Source organism: Triticum aestivum, chromosome 7D, assembly GCF_018294505.1.
Source record: "Triticum aestivum cultivar Chinese Spring chromosome 7D, IWGSC CS RefSeq v2.1, whole genome shotgun sequence".
NCBI classification, from domain to species: Eukaryota; Viridiplantae; Streptophyta; class Magnoliopsida; order Poales; family Poaceae; genus Triticum; species Triticum aestivum.
Window position 1 is genome coordinate 41,820,754 of NC_057814.1, and position 20,417 is coordinate 41,841,170.

A 20,417-nucleotide genomic window follows, 5' to 3' on the forward strand; every position below is an offset into this window, starting at 1 on the left:
GCATCTCCACAAAACGCAACACAGGGGAGTAACCGCATTTCATCATCATCACACACAACCTCTTCAAGTTTCTGTGTTATACTCTCTCTGTCGTGAATTACTTGTCGTACAAAAGGATGTATCTAGACGTTTTTTTAATTCTAGATACATCTATTTCTATTCATTTTGTGGCAAGTAATCCAGGATGGAGGGAGTAATACTTAATAGAGCTCGGCGGTCCTATACAAAAACCTGAAAGATCTAGCATTGCAGAGCAGTAGAACAATGCCATTATCAAACTAACTACCATGACAGTCTTACATAGGTTTCCTAGCTAGCTTGGAAGAAGGCACAACCATGAGCTTAGAACACATCCCGCCCAAACATCAGCTCCTAACCCTAGGGGCACAAATGCACTGTTGTTGACCGTTAAGGCCGTGAACAAGAAGCATCAAAATACGGAGGCATCACCGTTGCTAGGATGACTTAACTGGCGAGTGTTGAGAGCATGCCACCTCCACTCTTCGAGGCCAGCACCACCTCCACTCTTTTAGGGGTACAAGAGGGGCGGGTAGTGGCAGCCACGGCAGGGCCACTGAGGTCACTCTGGTCCATCATCTTCAGAAGGTTATCATCGCTGATATTCATTTGGATCATCTGTCTTCCTCGCCCTGCTCGTCCCTCATCGGCGCTAGCAGCTCCGCCCCCTGCAGTTCTCAACAAAAAGAAGAAACACATCAACAATCATGCAAGCATTTAATGACCCCTGAAGATACAATTTACACGGTACACAGTACACAATCTTCTATATTTCTGACAGAAATTTTTACTTCCAAGGCGTTAGGCTTGGCGGCATCTTGTTGAAATTGTCCCTTCCCAATCATCACATGCTCTAGCTTCAGTTTCCAAAAGCTCTCTTAATAATCAGGTCATGTGACAAAGAGGAGATGAGCCTCGATGCCACAAAAATTAGCCAAGCAAGAGTCTGAAGATCATTCCATAACCATACCTCAACAGAATTCGATGTTGCCGGCTGATAAACATGAACCAGATTTGTTCGACCAATGCGGTGGCATTGATCCATAGCATGTAAATCCATCTGAGGATTCTGCAAAACAAATAGGAAGTGGGAGCTCCTATGTGGCACCTTAAGTGCTACTTGGAGGAACCGACGCCCACGTGTGCCCCCTCATAGGCCAGCCCATGTAGAAAATGAGCCACTCAATCGCATTTGACAGGTTTCTCTTCTGGTCGCTCGATCGCACTTTGACCGGTCGCGGTTGACCAGTGACCAGTTGACTAGTCTACCATTGACTTTTGAAAAAATACACAAAAACTAAAAAATGAAACAATTCGCAAAAACAAAATTTTGTGAATTAAAAAAAGTTGCCCAAATTTTAAAAATTTCACGAATTTGAAAAAACTTCATCTTTTTTGAAAAAGTTCATAGAATTTTCAAAAGTTCATCAGTTTCAAAATATAATCACCAATTTGACAAAATTTTATGCATTTGAGGAAAGTTTGCAAAAAATTGTAAAATTACGTGAATTCAAAAATATACACTGATTTTGAAGGAAAAAGTTCACAAATTTGATAAAAAGTTCATCAAATTTAAAAAGTTCATAAATATTGAAAAAAGTTCGTCAAATTTAAAAAAAGTTCCTCAATTTTGAACAAATGTTCATCAAATCTAAAAAAAAACATTGATTTTGAAAAAAAGTTCAAACATTTAAGAAAAGAAAAAAGAAACAAAGACCAAAAAATAAAATAAAAAAGGAAAATGTAGTAACCCAAGTGGACAACACGTACACGCTGAAAAAAGGAACAGAGAAAGCAATGGGCCAGCCCACTAAAAGACCTAGAGTACACAATGGTGCGCCCTGTACCGGATGGCCTTTAAGCTGCGCCTTAAGCATGATATAGGAAATACCATAAGAAGTTGGGAGCTCCTATTGGGCGCTGTAAGCGCCCGTTGGAGAAGTGGCGCCTACAGCGACCACCAGCGGGCTACGGCCCATTAAAAACAATTGCTCCCTCGCTTGCTTCAGGTTCGCCTTCGGTCGCCTCGCTGGCATTTTTTTTCCTGTGCTGCGCTGCTACTTCAGGAAAAGACCGGCCTCCGGTTTTTTACAATTTTGTATATATTCGTGAAAAATAAAAAAAATCATAGATTTGTTATAAAAGTAAAAAAAGGTTCATTGATTTTGAGGAAAAAGTTGACAAATCTGAAAAAAGTTCATCGGATTTGAAAAAAAGTTCACTGAATTGAAAAAATTTCACTGGATTTGCAAAAAGTTCATCCATTTTGACAAAGAGTTCATTGGGTTCGAAAAAAGTTTACCGAATTGAAAAAAAAATCATCGGATTTGAAAAAAATCATCGGACTTAAAAATAAGTTTATTGATTTTTGTAAACAGTTCACCGAACATGTTAAAAAAAGTTCATTCATTTCGAAAAAAAGGTAACCAAATTTTAAAAAAGTTCATTGAAATTGAAAAAAGTTCATCTATTTAAAAATGGTTCACAAATTTAAAAAGAACCATGCATTAAAGAAAACAAAAAAGGATGAGAAAAGAGAAAAAGAATAAACCGAACCGAAGAACAAACTAAAAGAAAAAAAAATGAAGTACATGTACACCGGCGTGGTCTTGGTCTGGTGGTTGGAGTTGACCGCTCGTAACGAAGGTGTCGGGGGTTCGAATTCTTGTGCCCTGAAGCGCCGAATAGGATTTGCCTAAGGAGTTTAGCATATGGGGAAATAAAGCCGAGATAGGACGGGCCTAGCTACCTGGTGTTGTAGTGCATGTGGGCAGTGTTATTTGGGCCACTTGTTGGATTGGACCAAAATGATATCAATGACGTAGGCACGAACGATGCATTCTATACTAAAAAAAGGCACGACTGATGGATTAGCCAGGCAGCAACAATGGCCGGTAGGAAGACAATGGGTCAGAGGCTAAAATGCGAAGACACAGCGCGCAGGATTAAGACCGCATGGCGCACATGCGCATGCATTGCCCGGGCGCTGGGAGCGCAGCAGCGTGGCCACGTTTCTGGGTTGTCGGTGGACAGAGGAAGGGTAAATCACCATTGTGTGGGTAAAATTCTTGATCAACTAATTTAGGCAAAATATTAAAAAGCTGAGCAATTACTATTAAAAGTTCAATCTAAATATGCTTTTATATTCCTATAGAAATTAGTGATTCGGCTTAGCATCATATAGAAATGAGAAAAGTATGTTTTTGGTCCCTTAAATTTACAAAAATTCGACATCTAGTCCTATTTCTTTTTTTGGTCGATATTTAGTCCCTCATGTCTCAAAACCAGAGACATTCCGTCCAAAACCAGAAATGTGTGGAAAACGGCTGACGTGCCACTGGATTTTTCCTCCTTCCCCCCTCTCTATCACACAGTGGCGGCATTTTCTTGAGCAACTTGTCACTACTGGGGAAACCCTAGTAGTAGCGTGGGTTTTGAGGCTATCAGCAGCGCGGTCAGCCGCGCTACCAATAAGGCGCTACATCTAACTGTTAGTAGTAGCACGGTCTGTACCCGCGCTACTACTATTGACTATATCAGCAGCGCTTTTCCAGAACGCGCTACTATTAATTAGCTGTAGCGATTTTGTAGCCCCGCGTTGCTGCTATATCTTTCATCATTTCCCCTCGGCTTCCTACCCGTTTCAGCTTCAAGAAACTGCAATTTCCAGATAATAGGTACTACTAGATAACAATTTCATAAAGCATTATTGGTACTAGGTAACAAAAACCACGACGAGTAATTTGGAACGGAGGGAGTACTAGATAATATCGACGACGATCATCATATGTAGTTCTACATGATATCGACGACAATCATCATATGCAGTTCTAGATGATATAGCCACACACACATATGTAGTTCTAGATGATATCGACGACGATCATCATCCTCAAGCCTGGGTGGTGGGTGTTCCTGATAGTAATTAGGATGGCCTGTCCAACACGAAGATTTTTCCAACGAGGGATCTCTTCCACCCAACCGATTTTAAGCGTGTGCGACCGTCTGTGTCCATGCGGTAAGTACAGGTGGGAAAATATCTGGTGCTCCGGGAGCACCTAAGCTTAGGTGCTCCCGTGCGACCTCAGCCGTTGGATCTCAAATCCAACAGCTCATGTGAGATGGTGAACATTTTTGCAAGAAAGCCCACATAGAATCTGAAAAATGCGCGCAAGTACAACAGCTAAATTTGTCATTTTTGTATCTCGAGCAATGTTTCGAATTTTGATTTGAATTTTTGTGACAAGAGACATTGATGTTCCGTCGATGTGCTGCATTTTTTTCAGAATTTTTTGAACATTTTAAAAATGTTTTTCGGACATTTGGAGCACCGGGAGCACCCCAAGCCTGGGAGCACTAGATACTTTCCCAAGTACAGGTAGTGATGGAGCCCCTTGCGGTAAGGCGTAGTCCAGCTGAGCCTTCTTCATCAGGCTCGATACCACAACTCACAGATAGGTTCTTTGGCAATTTCTGAATAAGAAAAACATATCAATTAATAAATAGCCTCGCACATACTCTTGCAAATATATTTCTATTAAGTCAGATTTCTACACTATCAAAAGACACAGTACTACGCATTTGTACTAATTAATCATGAATTCTACTAATAAGTATATATGGATTATCTACACTATTAATAGTTCCTTGAATTCTACACTAATAAGCATGTGATCAGACTCTACACTAAAGCATATCATCGACTAGATTCCACAAATCATATCATTGGACTCTACACTAAGCATATCATCGGATTCACTAAGCATATCATCGGATAATTTGCATTTGTAAGTATAACAATAAAGCATATATATATATCATCAAATTACTACAGTCAGTATAACATACCATTTCATGACGGTCGACCATGGTACTTGTCAGGCAGGTCATGAATGGCTCCCCGACAAAGTCATCACGTGGCGGAATTATGTCCCATAGGTTGCACACCTCCTCCTCGCTCAGCCTCATTCTTTGAGCTACGATGGCTTCATGAAGTGGGTTCTCATCATCTTCATCGAATGAGTCCTCATTATCTTCATCATCTTCGTCATCTTCATCATCTTCGTCATCTTCATCATCTTCCACCAGGTTGAGATAAATGACAGTCAGCTTGGGTCTTTCTGCTCTCAAGGAGAAGCTGATCAACTCACCACCAGTAAGACGCGTGCGGGCGAGGAAACAGGCCCATCCATCTCCTTCAATCTGCGACATATTGCGTCCTTTCTCGACCTCCATAGTGTATGGCCCCCTAGGAGCCTCAAATGTCACAGTGTCTCCTGTCAGCTTGTTGAATTTCAGCCTCACATTGCATGGGACGATCTGTGTAAAAAAAGCAAAATGACACAATGCAGTAATGCCAACACTAAAAAAAAATAGTTGTTACATTTCATCTAATTTCTTACCGCCGCATGACGAAAACTCGGCTGGAAGTAGATGCCGAACAGCTTGCCAGTTGCAAGGCTGCTGGCGCACCTTGACTTGCACAGTCGACATAGTGGTGGTGGTGGTGGCGCCATTTTCCTAAAGCAATATGAGCAAAGGATTAACGATCCACTTCACAGGAAAGAAAAACAGTAGCATGTGATATTTTTGGTTCTTCCGCGTGAAGCAATTTGATGGATAATTATAATCCTAAGATCTAGTAACATATTAGATGACAAGGTACCACCTACATTTTGCCAAAAAATAACTTATTACAAAAAAACAAAAGCATCTACCTATCCATGTACAGAAAAAATAACAATAAAATGGTGCATACTAAATCAACTAGCCTACTAAATCAACTAAATCAAAATGCATGTTCTAAATCAACTAGCTTACTAAATCAACTAAATCATATCAACTAAATCAAAATGTTGCATATGAACTAGCCTACTAAATCAAAATGTAGCAGGGAGGAGGGAGAAGGAGGGGCGACCCGAGGAGGGAGAAGAGAGTAGGACGGAGGAGGAAGGCGGAGCGAGGAGGGGCCGGCCGGCGGCGAGTGGAGGGAGGACAGAGGAGGAAGGACGGAGGAGGAAGGCAGAGCGAGGAGGGGCTGGCCAGCGGCGAGTGGAGGGAGGACGGAGCAGGAGGCCGGTACCGAGTCCAGCGAGGAAGAGTAGGTGACGGCGGCGCAGTGGGAGGAGGGGCGGTGGGGGAGGACCGGCGCGGGGGGTTGAGGGGGAGATCCAGTGAGTGTGTGAGCGTGAGTGGATCAGATAGAGGAGAGTGGGGTGGGAGATGGAATGGCTTAGCAGTAGCGCGCTATAGAGAAAGGCGCTACTGCTAAACTACCTAGCAGTAGCGCCTTTCACAAAGAACGCGCTACTGCTATGTGTCAGCATGTCAAAATAGACATAAAAAATACATTGATCATGAACGATCTTTTTGTGTACAATCTGATTTGTCAATATGAGTCCTCACCGGTTTAGGAACCGGTGAAGACTCATATTGCAGCCACAAATTCTACACATAAAGTTCAATGAAGACCAAGTGCTTGTCAAAGTTTGAGAAGTAAAATATTTAAGGTGGTAGAAACTCTCTTCACGGAGCGAGGTGGGACTAAAATTTTGTAGTAAACTTAGCAGTAGCGCTTATTGCTGAAATGCGCTGTTGCTATGATCCGTAGCAGTAGCGCTCTTCGTGATAACGCGTTGCTGCTAGAACAAGCCTCGCGGCGGCGGCGTGGGAATTATAGCAGTAGCGCTGTAAGTGCATCTAGTGCCCCTTAGTGATTTTGGTGTATTGAAGACTTATAGGTTAAGGGACTAATGTGTTTATGAGTGTACACAGGTCTATAAGTCTATGAGGAGTTTGATATTTACAGAGAAAGTCGACCCCTAAAAAATGAAGTTGTTCGACTGAAGACTTTGGATTTCTGAAGACTTTGAAAGTGAAGAAATTGGTGTGACCTTGAAGACTTGGTATTCATTTGAGGAACATGAAGCGTGAAGACTTTTGTTTACGTAGTTTCATTTTCTCTTTCTTGAGTCATAGGAAACACCGTACTGTTAAAGGGGGTCGAGAAAATACTAAGGAAAAATTTTCCATGTGATGCTCAACTCAAAATCCTACACCTACCAATCCCTTCAAGTGAAGCCATTGGAAATCTCATACAGTTCAGCCATATTCTTCAGTGACAGAGACGAAGTTCTTCTGGTCTCTGAGGAATTTGTTCTGACTGAGGAGTTAGGAATTCGCCAGTGCGGATTGCCTACACAGTGAGGAACATGATAGCTCTGAGGAATTTGATACTCAAATTTCCGACCGTTGCTGTGCTATACGCCAGCTGTCCCAAAATATCTACCCACCTAACGGTCATATAATTTAAGGGCATTTATGTCTTATCATGTCGGGCTGCTCCCTAGGCTATAAATAGCCGCCCCCTACAACCACTAGCTGGTTGGCTGCTCCGAGAGAAACTGACACTTGTCATTTGAGAGCATCCCATCCTCCGAAGACTTTGAGCGAAAATCATCAAGTGAGGAAAACCCAAACCCAAACACCTAAAAACCCAAAGTGATTGAGCATCACTGAAGAGATTAATCATGCGTGGATCCGACGCTTGTTACCTTTGAAGACTGTGCTTCTTCCAGACAGTTAGGCGTCATGGTCTAGAGCATCCAAGAGGAAATTGTGGATCGCCGAGTGACCGAGTCTGTGAAGGTTTGGAAGTCACCTGAAGACTTACCACGAGTGATTGGGCGAGGTCTGTGTGACCTTAGCTCAAGGGAAATACAGTGTGGACTAGGTGTCCTGGACTGGGTGTTCAGGACTGGGTGTCCGGGACTGTGTGTCCTCAGGTTTAAATACCTAGCCGCCCTAACCAGAGGTACAACTGAGACAGTAGTTGGAACTGGTCTACCAAATCATTGTCTTCACCAAGCCAACTGGTTCTATTTCCTCAACTCTTTGATTTCCTCATAACTATGGTGTCCACTTGTTCATATCTGTGTTTGAAGACTTTGACTGAAGACTTTCTCAATTTCCTCAGTTCAATTTCTTCAGTCTGTTTGTCTTCATCCTGTGCTATCCTGTGTTTACGCTTTCTGTACTCTGTGCTTGTCTTCATTTCATCATGATGACCATGCTTGTGTTCTGCTATGCATACTTTTGAGTACTTATTCCGCTGCAAGTAGTTCTTCGCTAAGGAATTTCCTCACTGGCAAATTCCTCAGTGAAGAATTCATAAAAATCGCCTATTCACCCCCCTCTAGTCGATATAACGCACTTTCAATTTGTATCAGAGCAAGGTACTCCCTTGTTCTGTGTGATTTTGGTTTAACCGCCTGGAGTTTTAGTTATGTCGACCGCAGGTATGAAGAAAGTGACATGTCCCATCTTTGACGGTCATGATTATCCCAAGTGGAAGGCCATGATGAGGAAACGCCTCATGGCAATGAACAGCGAGCTTTGGACTGTCACTGAGATTAGTCTTACCGATCTATGCAAGATGGCGGACACTGATGATATTCGCAAGTACACTCGACTTGGCATCATGGCGAAGGATATCATCTGTTCCTGCCTATCCAGAGATGAATTCAGGCGCATTATGCGTCTTTGCAATGCGAAGCTTATCTGGGACCGAATCTCTGACGTCTATGAAGGTCATCGAACTCGTCATGATCCCTGGTTTGAGGATTTCAAGGAATCACTCAAAATGATGACTTTCGAACCTGAACCATCATCTTCTGCACCATGCCTCATGGCAAAAGGTGCCAAGGTAACCGAATGTTCCTCATCTGAGTCTAGTGATGATGAATCTGATGATGATTTTGGACCTAGCTATACCAAGCTTGTTTGTATTGCCACTAAACAACAAAAGGCCTTGGAAAAGGTTCAAAAGATGCTAGATAAAAGTGACGATATGTTGGGTGAAGAAATGGATCGCACTAAAATCTTGAATGAAAATCTTCAGAGACTTCAGTCTAGATTTGACAACCTTCAAGGTCATCATAACACTCTCTTATCTGATCATGAGAAGCTTTCTTATGAATTTCTTCAGAGAAAGCAAGATCTTGAAAAGCTAAGAGTGAGTTATGAAGATCTTCAGAAGGAGCGCGATTCATTACTTGCTCAACAAATCAGCGCTGCTCAGGCAGAATTTGTTCCTCCATGTTTGAAATGCATTGAACTTGAATCTGCTAATTCTTCACCTGAATGTTCAAATGCTTCTAATGCTACAAATTCTTCAACTGTCTCTGCTATCACTAATTCCTCATCTGAGGACATTACTAGTATCACTGAGGATGCAGGGCTGAAGGAATTGTACATGACAGGCATGTACAAAAGCCTCAAAGGGCATCAGACTCTTTGTGATGTGCTTAAAAAGCAGATCCTCAACAGGAACCCGAGGAAAGAGGGTATTGCCTTTGAGAGGAAACTCAATGCTGATGGTACATATTGGAAGCCTGAGCGGTACCCCAAAACCTCATGGGTTGCTGCAAAGGGACCTCCAGTTGATCCATCTAATTTATCTGGCTTTACATGTGAATCTTCTCATTCTTCTGATGAGTCATTTGACTCCAACTATAAACTGTTTAAAAATCAGAATGGTGAAGTATTTGCTAGATATGTTGGCACTAACTGCAGTAACAGTTCTCCTATGAAGAAAATCTGGGTTCCCAAAAGGTGCCTTGAAAGTCTTCAGGTGAATGTCCTCATGACACCACCTGCGAAGAATAGGAACCCCGGATCAAATTCTTCATATAGATCAAATTCTTCATATGGACCAAATTCTTCATATGGATCCAAGTCCTCATACAGACCAAATTCCTCACGTGGATCAAATTCCTCAAAAGGATCAAAGTCCTCATATGAACATCATCGTGCTAACAACTCCGTTTCGCAAGGAAGAGCTAAGGGCTATGAATATGAGCATTATTCTTCTAATCATTATGTTCATAAGTCCTCAAAGAATTTCTCTGCTTATTCATATGCTTACCCTAACTCCTCTTATGTGAAACGAAATGGATTGGCTTCTATGCCACCTTTCTCGTATGGAGCTCGCAGAGTGATGGACTCTTTGCCACCCCTTCAGATGTGGGTGGTGAAGAAAAAGAACTAATCTTTTATGTAGGGTCAGGTCTCCAGACGTACTTAAACGTCTGATGAATTTGCTGGAGACCTGAAAAGTGCCTGAAAGGACGCAGGCTAATCATGAAGAAATGAACTTTCATTTCTCACGTCCTCATACTGCTTTAACTATTGCATTGCTTGATGAAATTGGTATGATGAATTGTGATGTCATATTCTTCATTGATGAAGTATATGAAGTTCGCAAGCTGCACTAATTCATCTGCAGGATGATCAACCCAGAGCCACTGAGTGGGTCCTCGATAGTGGATGTACAAATCATATGACTGGTGACAAGAATCTATTGATGGATGCTCCCTTATCACCATCGCATCTGAAGCATATCATCTTCGCTGACAAAGGCAAAAGTCAGGTATTGGGTCTAGGTAAGGTTGCGATCACAAAGGATCGACACATGGACAAAGTCATGCTTGTCGAGTCCTTAGGATACAACCTCATGTCTGTCTCAATGCTTTGTGATCTTGATATGGTTGTTGTCTTTGGCAAGTATCGTTGTGTTGTGGTTATGGAAGCTGACAATTCCAAAGTCTTCGAAGGCTTTAGGAGAGAAGACTTGTATATTGTTGATTTCTCTACAGGACCGCAACCAGCCGTGTGCCTACTTGCAAAAGCTTCAGAAGGCTGGCTATGGCATCGACGACTTGGTCATGCAGGCATGAGGAATTTGCACACGCTTGCGAAGAAGAAGCATGTCATTGGCATTGAGAATGTCAAATTCCTCAAGGATCACTTGTGTGGAGCTTGTGAAGCTGAAAAGATGACCAAGGCTACGCATCCAGCGAAGACTATCATGACCACTACTCGACCATTTGAATTGCTTCATATGGATCTCTTCGGTCCTAACCATTACTCAGCAGTCACAAATGATGCATCTCTCTATGGCTTTGTTATTGTTGATGATTACTCTCGTTACACATGGGTACATATTGTCACTTACAAACATGAAGTGCAGGAAGTCTTCAAACGATTTTCCTCGAGGGCTTCAACCAACTTTGGTGTGAAGATCAAGCACATCAGAAGTGACAATGGAACTGAGTTCAAGAATTCTGGTCTTGATGACTATCTTGATGAACTTGGTATTACTCATGAGTTATCTGCTCCTTACACTCCTCAGCAAAATGGCGTAGTGGAGCGCAAGAACAGAACTCTTGTTGAGATGGCTCGCACTATGCTTGATGAGTACAAGACGCCTCGTTACTTCTGGATTGAGGCAATTTATACTGCGTGCCACATCATCAACATGGTATATCTTCACAAATTCTTCAAGAAGACTGCCTATGAACTCCTCACTGACAAGAAACCCAATGTGAGTTATTTCAAAGTCTTCGGTGCTAAATGTTGGATTAGAGATCCTCATCACAATGCTAAATTTGCACCGAAAGCACATGAAGGTTTTATGCTTGGTTACGGAAAGGACTCGCACACCTACAGAGTCTTCAACAACGTTCTTCACAAGGTTGTTGAAACTGTAGATGTGCAGTTCGATGAGACTAATGGCTCGCAAAGAGAGCACCTACCTTTTGTGATAGATGAACCAGCACCTGAGGAATCTATCAAGTTCAAGGCTACTGAGGATGTCATTCCTATCGAAGAATCTGCTGAAGAATTCATTCCTGAACGTTGAGCTAATGCACCTGAAGAAAATGGTGCTGAAGAAAATGCTGATCAAATTCCTCGACGACAACCAACTCATCCTCGCGTTGCAAAAGAAGTGCAAGTTGAAAAGATCATCGATGACATTGAAGCACAAGGTCCTCTCACACGCTCAAAAGCTTCACATTTATCTAAATTTTGTGGGCACTATGCTTTTGTCTCTATCACAGAGCCCACTAAGGTAGATGAAGCATTTCTGGAGCCTGAGTGGATTCAGGCCATGCAAGAAGAATTACATCAGTTCGAGCTCAACAACGTTTGGGAACTGGTCAATCGTCCAGATCCTCGCAAACACAATATCATTGGCACAAAGTGGATCTACCGCAACAAGCAAGATGAAAATGGCCTTGTGGTGAGGAATAAGGCACGGCTAGTAGCTCAAGGCTACACACAGGTTGAAGGAATTGATTTCGATGAAACTTTTGCACCTGTTGCTAGACTTGAAGCTATTCACATATTACTCGCTTATGCTAACCATCATGATATCACTTTATATCAAATGTATGTGAAAAGTGCATTCCTCAATGGTAAGCTTGAGGAAGAAGTATGTGTTGCTCAACCCCCAGGTTTTGAAGATCCTAAGCATCCTGACAAAGTCTTCAGACTAAATAAGGCCCTCTATGACCTCAAGCAGGCCCCTCGGGCGTGGTATGATACTTTGAAGGAATTCCTCATGAGGAAAGGCTTCAAACCCGGTTCACTCGACCCTACACTTTTCACTAAATCATATGATGATGAATTGTTTGTGTGCCAAATATATGTTGATGATATCATCTTTGGTTGTACTGACCAACGTTATAGTGATGAATTTGCCTATATGATGAGTGAAGAATATCAAATGTCTATGATGGGAGAGTTGAAATTCTTCTTAGGTCTTCAAATTCGTCAACAGCGCAATGGCATATTCATATCTCAGGAGAAATACCTCAAGGATGTACTGAGGAAATTCGGTATGCAAGATTGCAAAGGCGTCAAAATTCCGATGCCCACAAATGGCCATCTGTGCACTGATGAAAATGGTATTGACTTCGATCAAAAGGTATACCGCTCCATGATTGGTTCTTTATTGTATTTATGTGCATCTAGGCCAGATATTATGCTTAGTGTTTGCATGTGTGCTCGATTTCAAGCTACACCGAAGGAATCACACCATAAGGCTGTGAAACATATTCTTCGATATCTAGCTCACACACCAACACTTGGATTATGGTACCCCAAGGGCTCGGCTTTTGATCTCATTGGATATTCTGACTCTGACTATGCTGGTGATCGTGTGGACCGCAAGTCAACATCTGGTACATGTCATTACCTCGGACGATCTCTGGTCTGTTGGTCCTCGAAGAAACAGAACTGCGTATCACTGTCTACTGCTGAAGCTGAGTACATTGCTGCTGGCTCTTGCTGTGCTTAATTGTTGTGGATGAAGCAAACTCTCAAGGACTACGGCATCAACGTGAAGAATGTGCCTCTCTTTTGTGACAATGAGAGTGCCATCAAGATTGCTCACAACCCAGTTCAGCACTCGAAGACAAAGCACATTCAGAGTCGTCATCATTTTCTTCGTGATCATGTGTTGAAGGGCGACATTTCTATTGAGCATGTGAAGACCGAAGAACAGCTAGCCGATATCTTCACTAAGCCCTTGGATGAGAAGAGATTTAGCAAGTTGCGGTGTGAGCTAAATATCCTAGAATCTTCGAATGTTCTTTGAAAAGGACAGTCATCCTAACACTTATGCAAAATTGATGACTTAGATGTGCAACACATGAAGAAACATTTTTCCTCAATCAATGAAGAATAACACTCTAAGTGTGAAAAAATTAACGAAGAATTTGATTCTCAGAACCCTACGACAATTGTACGCGGTGTCTGAAATCATCATTCTTATACGGTGGGTCACGCCACCAGCAAAAGTTGAAAATCTTCAATTTGAGTTTTTCCTCAGTTTTGAAATTCCTCAGTTGTTCAAAATCTTCAACTTTGCAAAATCTTCACTGTTTCCATCGTTTTTCTTCATTGGCTATATATATATATGAGTTTATGTCCTCTACAGCATTCACTTATTGTTATTTCTTCAAGTTGCTATTTCTGCTAAGTGAATGTGATCGGACCCTTCCCCCTCTATGCTATACTCAACCCAATCTATTCACAAATTCTTCATGTGCGTTCTATTTGAAACTCGTTCAAAAACTTCACTGTGTCCTTGTCAGCTGAAGAATTTGCGAACGGAACTTTTAACTTATCTTATCCAAATTTTCGGCTTTGCCGCTCAAACCGTTCCGCATCCCACGAAATACTTATCTATTCACCCACGATCTAACACGATCTCCACTTCTCAGTACGTGGGTGACACATGTCAAGCGAATGAGAAGGGTCAGGGGCACGTTCGTCCAATTTCTTCAGGCGAACCATTTTTCACCGTGGCTATAAATACCCCCTCTCCCTTCCTCACTTCCTTTACTTCGCTCGACCTCTCTCCAGCTCAAGCTTCTCAAACCCTAGCGCCGCCGCTACTTCATCGTCGCCGGTGAGGAAGAGCTTCACTGCCTCGACCTCGTCGCCGTTGTACTCGCGCCGGCCGCGGAAATCTTCACTCCGCCGCCGCCGTAGCCGTCTTCCTCCGCCGAGTTAGGGCGTGGAAGATCTGCACAGACGAACTTCACTTCTCCACCTCACAGTTCGTCGTGTTCTTCGTTCAGGGTAATTAAAAGTTACTTTTACTGCCCTCTTTGATTCAAATGATTTCTGCAAAATCTTCAAAAGGTGTTTATTCTTCAAATTCTTCACACACTAAACACATCACATGTCATCTGTTCTTGATTCGTTTCTCTAAGCAATAATTTTTCTTCAAGATTCCTCAATTGTGCGGATTTCTGATCTGTACAACTCTGAAACCTAGGACTAAGAACGCTTAGTGAAATTCTTCAAGACTCATCTGGTCAAATTCCTCAAAGTTGTTCTTTTTGAAAAACCTTCTGAGAACGCATATGAGCTCTCCAAATTCCTCGCAACTATACTCTGTTCACAGGTACTCATGTCCGCTGCTGAATCACTAGGTTCTCATCAACTTAACCCATTTGCAGCGTTCCTCGAAAAAAAGTTGCATATTTCTTCAGAGAATTCCATTGTTCAAATTCCTCATCTGAAGAAAATGGTTGACGGTAAGAAGCCACAGAAAGGACGAAAGAGGCCTGAGGTCAACACTGCTTTTGAAATCCCTGAGGACATCTATGCTGGGTACTGCACACCCCCTGAGGAGGATAAAAATCAGCGCAAAGTGCGCATTCAAAAGATTGAGAGGAGATGGGCAAGAGAGTGGAGGGAGTACAGATATGTGACTCCAGAGTAGATGAAGAAATTCGCTGTTACTCCTCCATGCTCAAGACCACCATTGGCACCTGGCCAAGAAGCAGATCCCACTAGCATCAAACGCGGTGAGGAGTTTCCTGAAGAATGGGCCAAGCGACAGGCCAAGTTGGCCAAATAGGCAAAAGATGCAGTGAAGAAATTCAACGAAGATTCCACTACTGCTGCTGCTGAGGCCTCTGTGAGGCCGAAGAAATCCATGGCAAAGAAGCCTGCGCACAAGCCAAGTGCCTCTTCTTCAATGCCCTCACGGCCAATTTCCTCGGCTAAGCCCTCACGGCCAATTCCTCACGCTGCTCCTGCTCCTCCAAAGTCCTCAGCTGCTCAAAAAAATCCTCTGCACCTGTGCATCTTGCCACGTGCCAAAGGACTACAGGCATCTCTATTGCCTCAGGAGCTTCAGCTAGTTCCTCAGCTGCACCAAATTCTTCAACAGGACCCTCTCTGCTGAGACTAAGACCACTGCTGGACGAGGCTCTCGCCCAAGTCCTCACAAGAAGCAGGTCGCCTTCCAAGTGTCGTCTGAAGAAGACGAAGCTGATGATGAAGAACTTGCTGAAATCATCAGAGACAGGCAAGTCAGGGCCGCTAGAGCCAAGGGCACAAATGTGCCTCTGCTTTTGGATCCAAAGTTGATCCTCGATTACATTGATCTCTGGCACAAGGACCCAAACACTCCTATGCCTGACTTCAAGCTGACTCCTGGTCAAAGTCATATGCTGACTGCCTTCATACAAGAAGAGAAATGGAAGTTTGAGAAGGCCAGGCAGCTCAAGAAAGCACAGTACAGGAAGGAGAAATTCCTGAAGAACAACGTTGTCTCTATGACAACTGATGAACTTGTGAAGATCCAGTCTGAAATCAAAGTCCTCAACGATGATTTCAATGCTTACTATGCTGATTGGAAAGGAGCCAAGGTCAGGTTTATCAAACTGACAAAGATGTTCACCTCAAATGTTGCAGCCCCATCGCAACAAGAAATTCCTCAGGCTGAAGCATCTGCTCAGCCAACTGAAGAACATGCCAGCACCGCTGATGACAATCAGGCTGCTGAAGAAAATGTGAGTTCCAGGGCTGATGACTGCATTCCAGCCGCTGATGAAACTGTCAGGGCACCCACTAGTGGTGCGCCTGAAGAAAATGAAGAGGTCAAGGCAACTGCATCAGTTGCGCCTGAAGAAAATCAACCACATTCCTCTGCTCCTCCTGTGCCTACACCAACTCCAATCCTTCCATCTGCATCAGATGTGAAGAAGACCAAGGCTACAGAGTGTGCAGCAGTGAAGAAAAGGAAAGCATCAGCTCCTTCAGATTCTTCAGCATCGAAGAAGATGAAGAAATTGACAAGCTCATTTGCTAATCCAATTGATGCTGTTCCAGTTTCCTCCATGCCATCAAAGGAAATCATCCATTTTGATGAAGAATATGTGATCCCTAGCGGATCTGATGAAGAAAATCCTTCTGTTGCTTCGTCAGAGCAGATGGATGAAGAAATTGAAGTGGATAAAATCCCTTCAACCCCCACAGTTTCCTCGCCTATGCCTCAGTTTACTGCTGAAGAGGCTGGCGTTGAAGAAATTGAAGAAGAAGATGTGGACATTGGCTGTACCACACCAGTGATGAATGATGACTTTTGGGAAAGTCGGCACCCAATTCTCCACTCTTCACTCCACTGCAGCAAATTCCTCAGTCCCCAGCCACTACAGTTCAAATGGGATCTGATGAAGCTCATGAAGACATTCCAGCCGCTAGTGCTGAAGAAAATGAAAATGAAGATTTGAAGAACCAGGCTGCCACTGAAGAGGAACCAGAAATTCCTCAGCCTGAAGAACCTGAGATTGCGATTCCTGAGGTCATCATGCAACTGACTGACACTCCTCTTCCCAAGCCAAAGGATCCATTCTCAAGGAAGCAAAAATTCAAGGCTGATGATTTCTTCGGCGAGCACATATTCTTCACTGATTACAACCCTTATGACTCTGCTCGCATAAGGAAGAGGCGTTTCTGGACTGCCAGCCAGGCAAATTTCTATTCCTCAGTGCTGTTTAACAAAGACAAAGTCTTAGATCATTAGCACATTCCTCACGTGGATATGGAATCTCTGCCATGCTTCGGGCCAGTCCTCAATGTTCTCTACGACGCTGACATATGTGATTGGAATGAAGAGCTAATTCTTCAATTTTATGCAACTCTGCACATCACCGGCAACTCTGAAGATGTGAATTCATGGGTGCTGGACTGGATGTCTAAAAACACTCACTACAAAGCACCAGCTACTGAATTGCTTCGTGCTTTGCCTCTCAGTCCGCCCCTTGAAGGTGCATGTTGCATCTACAATGAACCTGAGCTTACCGATCACTATATGCAAGTGCTGATGAAGCCTTTGAAGCCAGGTCAGGCCCCAAGAACAAAATTCCTTGTGAAGGAATTGCTGTATGTGCCTCGGACTGTCTATCGCATTCTGACGAAGACATTGAGTCCTATCAAGGGCCACGACTCGAATGAAGAAGAAGTCGTTGGCATCATGAAGAATCTGCTTTCCAATATCATTCATGGCGTTCCCGTTAACTTCCATGATTTCTTCATGAGGACTCTGGCCAATGTCGCAATGTCACCATTTGAGTTCAAGCCTTATGCACCGTGGATTATGAGATTCATCAGAACAAGGTCTTCACTCAACTACAAAGCTGATACACTGAACCATTGCAGCTACTTGCCCCGATTGAAGTCCTCAAACGGACATTTTCTTCAGCTGATGAAAAGGGCAAGGCTACGGCTGTAATTGATGAAGGCATTCGTCCATTGGATGGTCAATTTCGCAAGGCTGCATCCTACTCCACCAATGACGACTCTGCCACCCATGACTCTGCCGGCAACGCACCCAAGCAAAATCCTCAAGGCACAGCACCCAGGGTGATGACTGGCCGTGAGCTTCTCCTCAGTCTTCACCAGAAGGTTGATCGCAATCATAAATGGGTCAAACGTCAGTTTGGTTCAATTCTTCACAACATGACTGCTACCCACAATGCAGTGAAGAAAAACCACTACTACCTTCATGAAACCCTCAACCGCACCTGGGCTGTTCTGTCGCACATATATGGTGAAGAAGATCTGAAGAAAATGGGTCTCAAGGAAGATCTTGACTGGGCTGCACCTCCTCCGAAGAAGTACAAGAAGGTCAAAGTTCCTTCCTTGGTGGCCAGCTCCTATTCTTCATCACGTGACACTGATGAACATGAGGACTTGGACGACACTGCGGCAGGCCCTACTACAACAAATGACCCCGACAACGCTGACGCTCCTTCATCAACTTGATATTCTTCAGGGGCGTTAGTCCTCATTTTCGAACCTTTTGGTCATTCGATAACAAAGGGGGAGAAATTTGAGTTAGTCTTCAAGCGGGTCTATTATATGGGCGTTTTTTTCCTAAGTTACAACTCTCGTTCTTCTGATGACTTTGTTGGATAGAGTTGTAAACTTAAACTCTATGGTGGCCTGATACTTTTGTTGTTTCTTCTGCATGCTTATTCCTCATTAATGTCATTGCACGCATGATGAATTACATCAGTCACCATATTTCATCATGCATTTCAAATTCTTCATATATTATGTCAAATGCGTGTATGAATTACAAGATATAGGGGGAGATCTCCATGATTCAACTCTTCAAGTGTGCATTGCTTCAAAAGCAAATTCCTCACTATGCACATCTTCAGGGGGAGTTCTTCTATATCTTGCAATCAAATTCCTCAATATCAGTATTTACACTTCATATGTTTATCCCTGTTGAAAACTTAACCTATATTGTCATCAATCACCAAAAAGGGGGAGATTGTAAGTGCATCTAGTGCCCCTTAGTGATTTTGGTGTATTGAAAACTTATAGGTTAAGGGACTAATGTGTTTATGAGTGTACACAGGTCTATAAGTCTATGAGGAGTTTAATATTTACAGAGAAAGTTGACCCCTAAAAAATGAAGTTCTTCGAGTGAAGACTTTGGATTTTTGAAGACTTTGAAAGTGAAGAAATTGGTGTGATCTTGAAGACTTGGTATTCATTTGAGGAGCATGAAGCGTGAAGACTTTTGTTTACGTAGTTTCATTTTCTCTTTCTTGAGTCATAGGAAACACCGTACTGTTAAAGGGGGTCGAGGAAATACTAAGGAAAAATTTCCATGTGATGCTCAACTCAAAATCCTACACCTATCAATCCCTTCGAGTGAAGCCATTGGAAATCTCATACAGTTCAGTCATATTCTTCAGTGACAGAGACGAAGTTCTTCTGGTCTCTGAGGAATTTGTTCTAACTGAGGAGTTAGGAATTCGCCAGTGCGGATTGCCTACACAGTGAGGAACATGATAGCCCTGAGGAATTTGATACTCAAATTTCCGACCGTTGCTGTGCTATACGCCAGCTGTCCCAAAATATCTACCCACCTAACGGTCATATCATTTAAGGGCATTTATGTCTTATCATGCCGGACTGCTCCCTAGGCTATAAATAGCCGCCCCCTACAACCACTAGCTGGTTGGCTGCTCCGAGAGAAACTGACACTTGTCATTTGAGAGCATCCCATCCTCCGAGGACTTTGAACGAAAATCATCAAGTGAGGAAAACCCAAACCCAAACACCTACAAACCCAAAGTGATTGAGCATCACTGAAGAGATTGATCCTGCGTGGATCCGACGCTTGTTACCTTTGAAGACTATGCTTCTTCCAGATGGTTAGGCGTCATGGTCTAGAGCATCCAAGAGGAAATTGTGGATCGCCGAGTGACCGAGTCTGTGAAGGTTTGGAAGTCACCTGAAGACTTACCATGAGTGATTGGGCGAGGTCTGTGTAACCTTAGCTCAAGGGGAATACGGTGAGGACTAGGTGTACTGGACTGGGTGTTCAGGACTGGGTGTCCGGGACTGTTTGTCCTCAGGTTTAAATACCTAGCCGCCCTAACCAAAGGTACAACTGAGACAGCAGTTGGAATTGGTCTACCAAATCATTGTCTTCACCAAGCCAACTGGTTCTATTTTCCCAACTCTTTCATTTCCTCATAACTGTGTTGTGCACTTGTTCATATCTGTGTTTGAAGACTTTGACTGAAGACTTTCTTAATTTCCTCAGTTCAATTTTTTCAGTCTGTTTGTCTTCATCCTGTGCTATCCTGTGTTTACGCTTTCTGTACTCTGTGCTTGTCTTCATTTCATCATGATGACCATGCTTGTGTTCTGCTATGCATACTTTTGAGTACTTATTCCGCTGCAAGTAGTTCTTCGCTAAGGAATTTCCTCACTGGCAAATTCCTCAG

General features: G+C 43.1%; 1 pseudogene; it reads right to left on the reverse strand.

Moving 5' to 3' along the window:
• Nucleotides 1-465: 465 nt before the first annotated feature.
• Nucleotides 466-20,417, reverse strand: part of LOC123163758 (ATP-dependent DNA helicase DDM1-like) — a 25,569-nt pseudogene continuing 5,617 nt past the window's right edge.